Here is a 7195-nt window from a genome sequence, read left to right on the forward strand (position 1 = left end):
CCTTACCCGTGGTTCGAGAACTGATCTGGTAAGGACATCGAGTTAGAGTTCCCTACCATCAGTCTCTCTGAGTCACCGCGCCCTTCGGGGGTTTATCGTCCCGAGTGTACGGACTAGATTATCTCACTGACACAGGTTTTCATAATTTATTGTGCATAAAAAGTAGAAATTACTAACCATGCAGGTTTAATTTGGGAAAGGTAAATAAAACTAAAAGTGAGTAATAGTTCTCCTACTGAGCATTCCGTGCTCACCCCCTTTGTCCTCTTTCATTTCCAGGGGGTGTACAGTGCAACCTTTCGGACGAGGAGTAGTCACCGATCAGCGTGCCCCTCGTAGAGGATCTACCATTTTCAGTTTCCTTCCTTAAATTTGTGTAAGACCTTGATTGGATTACTTTGGACAGAATTGTAACTGATGATGATGATCGTACTGTTAAATATTTTATTGGTGCTACATTATACTGTGGATCTAAGTTTTAACGTAACGATGAATTATGGATTTTAACGGAGAGTTTGTTTTAAAGGCCCATGGGCAGACATTGTTTTTATTTCAGGAGTTTTATTTTATTTTATTTCTATTTGTGCACCGTTACCGCACTTTTATTACATAACCCCCACTTAGGGGCGTCACAGGTACTTAAGTGGGCCTCGTCCCACCAATCTTTCCTCGGAACATTGCTCTGTCTAGGAGACTATTCATTGAGCTAAGAGCTATAGTCTTTCCTGGAAGCACTCTCGGTGGTTATGATTTACGTTACTATATAATTATTTTCTTTTGTGTTGATTAAAAATAAAAAATAAAAAAAAACAAAAAAAATTAAATTAAAAAATAAAAAAAGAGCCGCTTAGGGTGAATGCATCGATATAGAGACGAACTAGGGAGATTAGCTCAACGTCCAGATTTAGAAACCCCTAGTGAAATTCTATCCGACTCGTCTTCTACGCCTCCGTCTTCACACTCGTTGTTGGAATTCGCATTTGAAAATGTATTCGCAATGGCACAACAAGAGGAAGTTCAGCAGAGGACGTTGCAAGATTATCTGTGCCCAACGCGCACGGCCACCCCATCGTGCATCATGTTCCCGCCAAATGCACCGCCTACGGATTTCAAGCCGGGCATGATTGCACTTCTCCCAACTTTTCATGGATTAGAAAACGAGGACCCCTATGTACACATTCAGGAGTTTGAAGAGGTGGTGGCCACCTTTCACAACCATGCTGAGGCCACAAATACAGTCAGATTAAAGTTTTTCCCTTTCTCTCTGAAGGACAAGGCCAAAAGCTGGTTGTATTCTCTTAGGCCCAAGTCTATTGGTATGTGGGAAGAAATGACAACGACATTCTTCAACAAGTATTTCCCAAACCATAAGACTAATAATTTGAAATGACAGATCTCGAATTTTGCTCAGAAGGAAAACGAAACTCTCTATCAAGCTTGGGAGCGTTTTAAGGATCTGTTAAATCTGTGTCCCCATCATGGATATGAAAGTTGGCGCCTCTATTTCTATGATGGACTCACAATCCGAGAGCGCCAATTTGTTGAGATGATATGCAATGGAGATTTTTTCCAAAAGGATCCTGACGAAGCTATCGAGTACCTGAACGAGTTAGCTGAGAAAGCTCATACTTGGACTGGACCGAGTGCTACTGAGAGCTCCAGTAGGTCCCGACCAGTTGGAGTTTATCAATTAAGGGAAGAGGACAGCCTCAAGGCCCAAGTTGAAGCTTTAACGAAGAAATTGAGGCCCTCAAAAGTAAAGATAGTAAAGGATCATATATGGTGGCAAGGACAGAGGCACATGAGCCTTGTTTAGTTTGTGGTGGAATGGGTCATCTAACTCAGGATTGCCACACTTTAAGTGAAATGAGAGGGGTATATGAGGAACAGTGCAATGCATTGGGCACATACAAGAAGCCTTACGGACCTTTCTCAGAATCTTACAATCCTGGTTGGAAAAACCACCTGAATTTCAGTTGGCGAGATTCGAATCAACAAGCATAATCATCTGGAGGGCAATGGAGATCAGAGCAACAATCTCAACCACCAAGGACATATTTTGCGCCTCAGAATAACATGCAGCCGAAAGGGAATTCTCTAGAGGATACCCTAAAAGCTTTTATGGACGCGCAAAATAAGACGAATCAAAGGGTTGATTCAATGCTCACGCAGCTGGTATAAGAGAACAAGGAAATAAAAAGTCAGATCACAAAGCTGACAGAAGCTTTAACCGTTCAAGAGCGTGGTAAATTTCCATCACAAGCCTAGTCCAATTTGAGAGGACAAAACATGGCTCAAACTTCCAACTCTGAAGGTCAAAATATCAAGGAAGTTAACGTCATCACTACTCGAAGTGGTAAGAATTTAGACACACCATCGACAAGTACTACCACTTTGAGTAATGAAGAATCGACTCAGGAGAAAGAAGAGCCAACAAAAATTCCGGTAAAGGTGCCCTTCCCCCAAGCTCTCTGACCTGCTGGGAAAGTGCCGGAAAATCGAAGTGAGATCCTTGAGCACTTGACACAATTAAAGATCAATCTTCCCTTACTACATGTGATCAAGTAAGTGCCGGCCTACGCCAAGGTTATAAAGGATCTGTGCACTATAAAGAGAAAGCACCATGTCAAGAAGACTGCATTCTTGACGGAACAAGTGAGTGCGGTGATTGAGCAGAAGACACTGCTGAAGTACAAAGATCCTGGCTGTCCCACCATTTCCTGCACCATTGGACACACGAATTCGGCCAAACATTGTTAGACCTAGGATCGAGTGTTAACCTCATGCCTTATTCAGTCTACTCACAATTAGGTCTTGGAGATATTAAGCCCACATCTGTGGTTCTACAACTGGCCGATCGATCTATTAAGAGACAACGAGGAATAGTGGAAGATGTGTTACTGCAAGTTAATAAGTTCTACTATCCTATGGATTTCGTTGTTTTGGACACTCAGTCAGTGGTTGATGTGGAGTCAAAAATCCTGATCATCCTTGGAAGACCATTCCTCGCGACAACAAATGCTCTAATTAATTGTAGAAATGGTCTAATGAAGATCTCTTTTGGGAATATGACTCTCGAGGTAAATATTTTCAACATTGTAAAACAACCATAAGGTGATGACGAGTGTCACCAAACATTCATGATCGACACACTTGTCGAGGAAGAGGTTTTGCTACAAACCAACTCTGAAGATCTTGAAAACCTCCTCCAAAATTATGAATCTGAAAGTTCCAGTCCTTGTGAGTTGGCTAACATTTCTGCCATTTTCAACAATTCACAGGATAGAGGAATTAAGTTTAAGCAACCGTGTTTCAAGGAACTTCCGCAAGGGAGAGAGAAACCAAAGCCTTGCATCGAAGAGACCCCTACAGTCAAACTTGCTCAACTACCTGAAGGATTAAAACATGCATTTTTGGGAGTCGGCGATACCTTTCCTGTTATCATTTCTTCCAAACTCGATGCATAACAAGAGCAGCGGTTGATCAACATGCTGCAAAAGCATAGATCTGCATTGGGTTGGACGATTGCTGACATTAAAGGGATCAGTCCTTTGATTTGCTCCCATCATATTCATTTGGAAGAAGGAGCTAACCCGCGAAGAGATCCTCAAAGAAGATTGAATCCAACAATGAAAGAAGTGGTGAAGAATGAGGTTCTCAAGCTATTAGATGCTAGTATCATTTATCCTATTGCTGATAGCAAGTGGGTTAGTCCGACCCAGGTAGTGCCAAAGAAATCGGGGGTCACTGGGGGTGGAAAATGAGAAAGGGGCTCTAGTTCCCACAAAGGTCGTGACTGGTTGGCGCATGTGTATTGACTATCGCAAGCTTAACGCCGCCACTCGCAAAGACCATTTTCCACTTCCATTCATCGATCAAATCCTAGAACGAGTGGCAGGTCATCCTTTCTATTGCTTTCTCGATGGCTATTTAGGATATTATCAGATAGAGATAGCATTAGAAGATCAGGATAAGACAACATTCACATGTCCTTTTGGCACTTATGCCTTTCGGCGAATGCTATTTGGACTGTGTAACGCACCTGCCACATTTCAAAGGTGTATGATGAGCATTTTTAGAGACATGATCGAAAAATGCATGGAAGTGTTCATGGATGATTTGACAGTCTTCGGAGATTCATTCGACACGTGCCTTCTCAACTTAGAAGCCGTTCTACAAAGATGTGAAGTGAAGGGTCTTATGCTCAATTAGGAGAAGTGTCATTTCATGGTGTCATCTGGCATAGTTCTTGGGCACATTATTTCTGAAAGAAGAATCGAGGTCGACCGCTCTAAGGTTGAACTCATTTCTAACTTGCCCACCCCCAAGGCCGTTAAAGATGTCCGATCTTTTTTGGCACGCCGGATTCTACAGGAGCTTCATTCAGAACTTTTCATCTATAGTGAGACCGCTAAGCAACCTCTTAGCAAAAGATGTTGTGTTCAACTAGACACAAGAGTGTGAGGATGCATTCCGGACACTCATCGCAAAATTAACTTCTGCCCTATTATGCAGTAACCAAATTTGAGCTTACCTTTCGAGATCATGTGTGACGCAAGTAACTACGCTGTGGGGGCCATTCTTGGTCAACGGAGGGAGGGGAAGCCTTTCGTTGTCTAATATGCAAGCCGTACTCTGAATAGTGCTTAAATCAACTACTCTACTACTGAAAAAGAGTTGCTTGCTGTAGTTTTTGCTCTCAACAAGTTTCGTACATATCTGATTGGTTCACCTATCACCATCTTCACAGATCATGCCGCCCTTAAGTACCTTCTCTCCAAAAAGGATGCTAAGGCGCGTTTATTTAGGTGGATCCTTCTCCTGCAGGAATTTGACTTGACAATCAAGGACAAGAAGGGAGTCAAAAATGTGGTGGCGGACCACTTATCTCATCTTGAATTTAATGATTCCGCCGAAATTCCTGCTATTGGAGATGACTTCCCCGATGAACATCTCTTCGCTGTCACTAAGATGCCATGGTATGCGAACATTGTTAACTACTTGGTGACGGGTGAGATTCCATTTACCTGGGGTGCACAAGATAAGAGGAAGTTTCTGGTTGAGGTTTGTAACTTTTATTGGGATGATCCTTATCTTTTTAAGTACTGCCCCGACCAGATCATGAGATGATGCATCCCGGATGATGAAGTGTCTAGTGTCCTGAACTTTTGCCACAACGATGCATGTGGCGGTCATTTTTCTGTGAAGAAGACCGCCGCGAAAATCTTGCAGTGTGGTCTCTATTGGCCCACTTTATTCAAGGACACCAATGATTTCTGCCGTTCTTGTGAGAGGTGCCAAAAGCTTGGTGCTTTGTCCCGTCACCATATGATGCCCTTGAACCCGATTCTCGTAATAGAAATATTCGATTGCTGGGGGATAGACTTTATGGGACCATTTTCACCTTCTTATAGATTCCTCTACATACTCCTCGCTGTGGATTATGTGTCTAAGTGGGTAGAAGTTGTGGCATGCTGAAACAACGATAACACTACTGTTGTAAAGTTCTTAAAGGAAAATGTGTTATCTCGATTTGGAACGCCGCGTGCCATCATCAGTGAGCAAGGCACCCATTTCTGCAACCGTTCTTTTGAGGCTCTAATGCGTAAGTACGGTGTGGTTCATAAAGTTTCAACTGCCTATCACCCACAGACAAATGGCCAAGCTGCGTTGGCCAATAGGGAGATTAAGCAAATTCTAGAAAAGACGGTTAATCCCGATCGCAAGGATTGGTCTCTGCGCCTTCCGGACGCACTTTGGGCATACCGCACTGCTTACAAAACCCAACTTGGGATGTCTCCCTACAGGCTTATCTTTGGAAAAGCCTGTCATCTACCTGTAGAGCTCGAACATAAGGCTTATTGGGCTACCAAGGCCCTCAACTTCGATCTCAGCGCTGCAGGTGTCAATCGGAAGCTCCAGCTTTCCGAAATCGATGAGTTAAGGAAGGATGCCTATGATAATTCCAGGATCTACAAGGCAAAAATGAAAGCAGCTCATGATAAGCAGATCCTGAGGAAGAACTTCGAGCTGAATCAGCGGGTTCATCTCTATCATTCCCGTTTGCATCTCCACCCCGGTAAGTTGAGGTCGCGGTGGACTGGCCCATTTGTAGTGAAACGCGTTTTTCCCAATGGTGCTGTCGAGGTTGAGGACCCAACCGATGGGAGAATCCTCAAAGTAAATGGCCAGCGTTTGAAGAATTCTTAGAGCGGGTAAACCAGGTTGAAGAGATCATTCTCGACGACCCCGTTTACCAGCCCTGAGTAGTTGGCTCACATCTTTTGTACCATATCTTCATTTTATGTTTTCTTTGCTTCTTTTTACATTTTTTTTTTTGGAGAATCATATCAGGAGGCTCAAGCTATGCTCATATGTGGAATGTTCATCGTCCAGGTGTCTTCTTTCTCTATATTTCCATAATTTTTGACACTGAGGACACTGTCTGATTTTGGTTGGGGGTGGTGAGCATATTCATGCGTAAGAGTGATTTTTGTCATGTTGATATTTGGCTTAAAATTTTTGCAAAGTGTCTGAGTATGATTCAAAATGATTGGTTTGGGTCAATTTTTGCTATCTTGGTTACTAAGAAATGACTTCCAGAGTTTCTTTTTGCACTTGTTAAACCTTGTGGTAAGATGGATGTTAATGCATGTCAGCTGAGAAAATTCCCAAGTTTAAGTGCTTGATTTTTGGTGAGTAGAGTAAACGACTTTTAAACTTTCATTGATCTTTTGAGTTGGTAAAATCACTATTAGAACATCATTACATGGTTAGTGGTATGCTTGGTGCATATGCTTGAGGGATGGATTTTGAGTTAGATAGGAATGATCTTATGTAATAGAGCCTCATTTCTTATTTTTCTATAAAATAAAATAAAAAAACTGAGCAAGAGCAACATTTCACAGTAGTTTGGTGTTAATCACATTCGATGCTATATAGTTGTTTATTAAAAGAACACCTTTCTACATTCACTTCAGGTTGTCTCTTGCCAAAAAAAAAAACAACAAAACAAAAAAACAAAAAAAAAAACAAAAAAACAAAGAAAAAAAAAAGAAGTAATTTATTAGTTTATTTTTCTATGCATTTTTGGCTCTTTGTTCGTTTCTGTAAATTTTTGTTTGACCCGAATGAAATCCCAAAAGCTGGTTTGTGGTAAGAATGGTGGAATGTTCTAAGAGTTGATTAACCTATC

General features: G+C 41.9%; 1 non-coding gene and 1 pseudogene across 1 annotated transcript; one reads left to right on the forward strand and one right to left on the reverse strand.

The window, feature by feature from the left end:
- The first annotated feature begins 856 nt into the window (after positions 1-856).
- On the forward strand, positions 857-6210 carry LOC112090684 (annotated as a pseudogene).
- LOC112090685 lies at positions 1379-1485 on the reverse strand. Its single transcript, XR_002901763.1, has one exon. It is a non-coding gene; the product is annotated as a small nucleolar RNA R71 (small nucleolar RNA).
- Positions 6211-7195: the final 985 nt, after the last annotated feature.

The sequence above is a fragment of the Morus notabilis genome, unplaced genomic scaffold (genome assembly GCF_000414095.1).
Source record: "Morus notabilis unplaced genomic scaffold, ASM41409v2 Scaffold274, whole genome shotgun sequence".
In the NCBI taxonomy this organism is placed as follows: domain Eukaryota; kingdom Viridiplantae; phylum Streptophyta; class Magnoliopsida; order Rosales; family Moraceae; genus Morus; species Morus notabilis.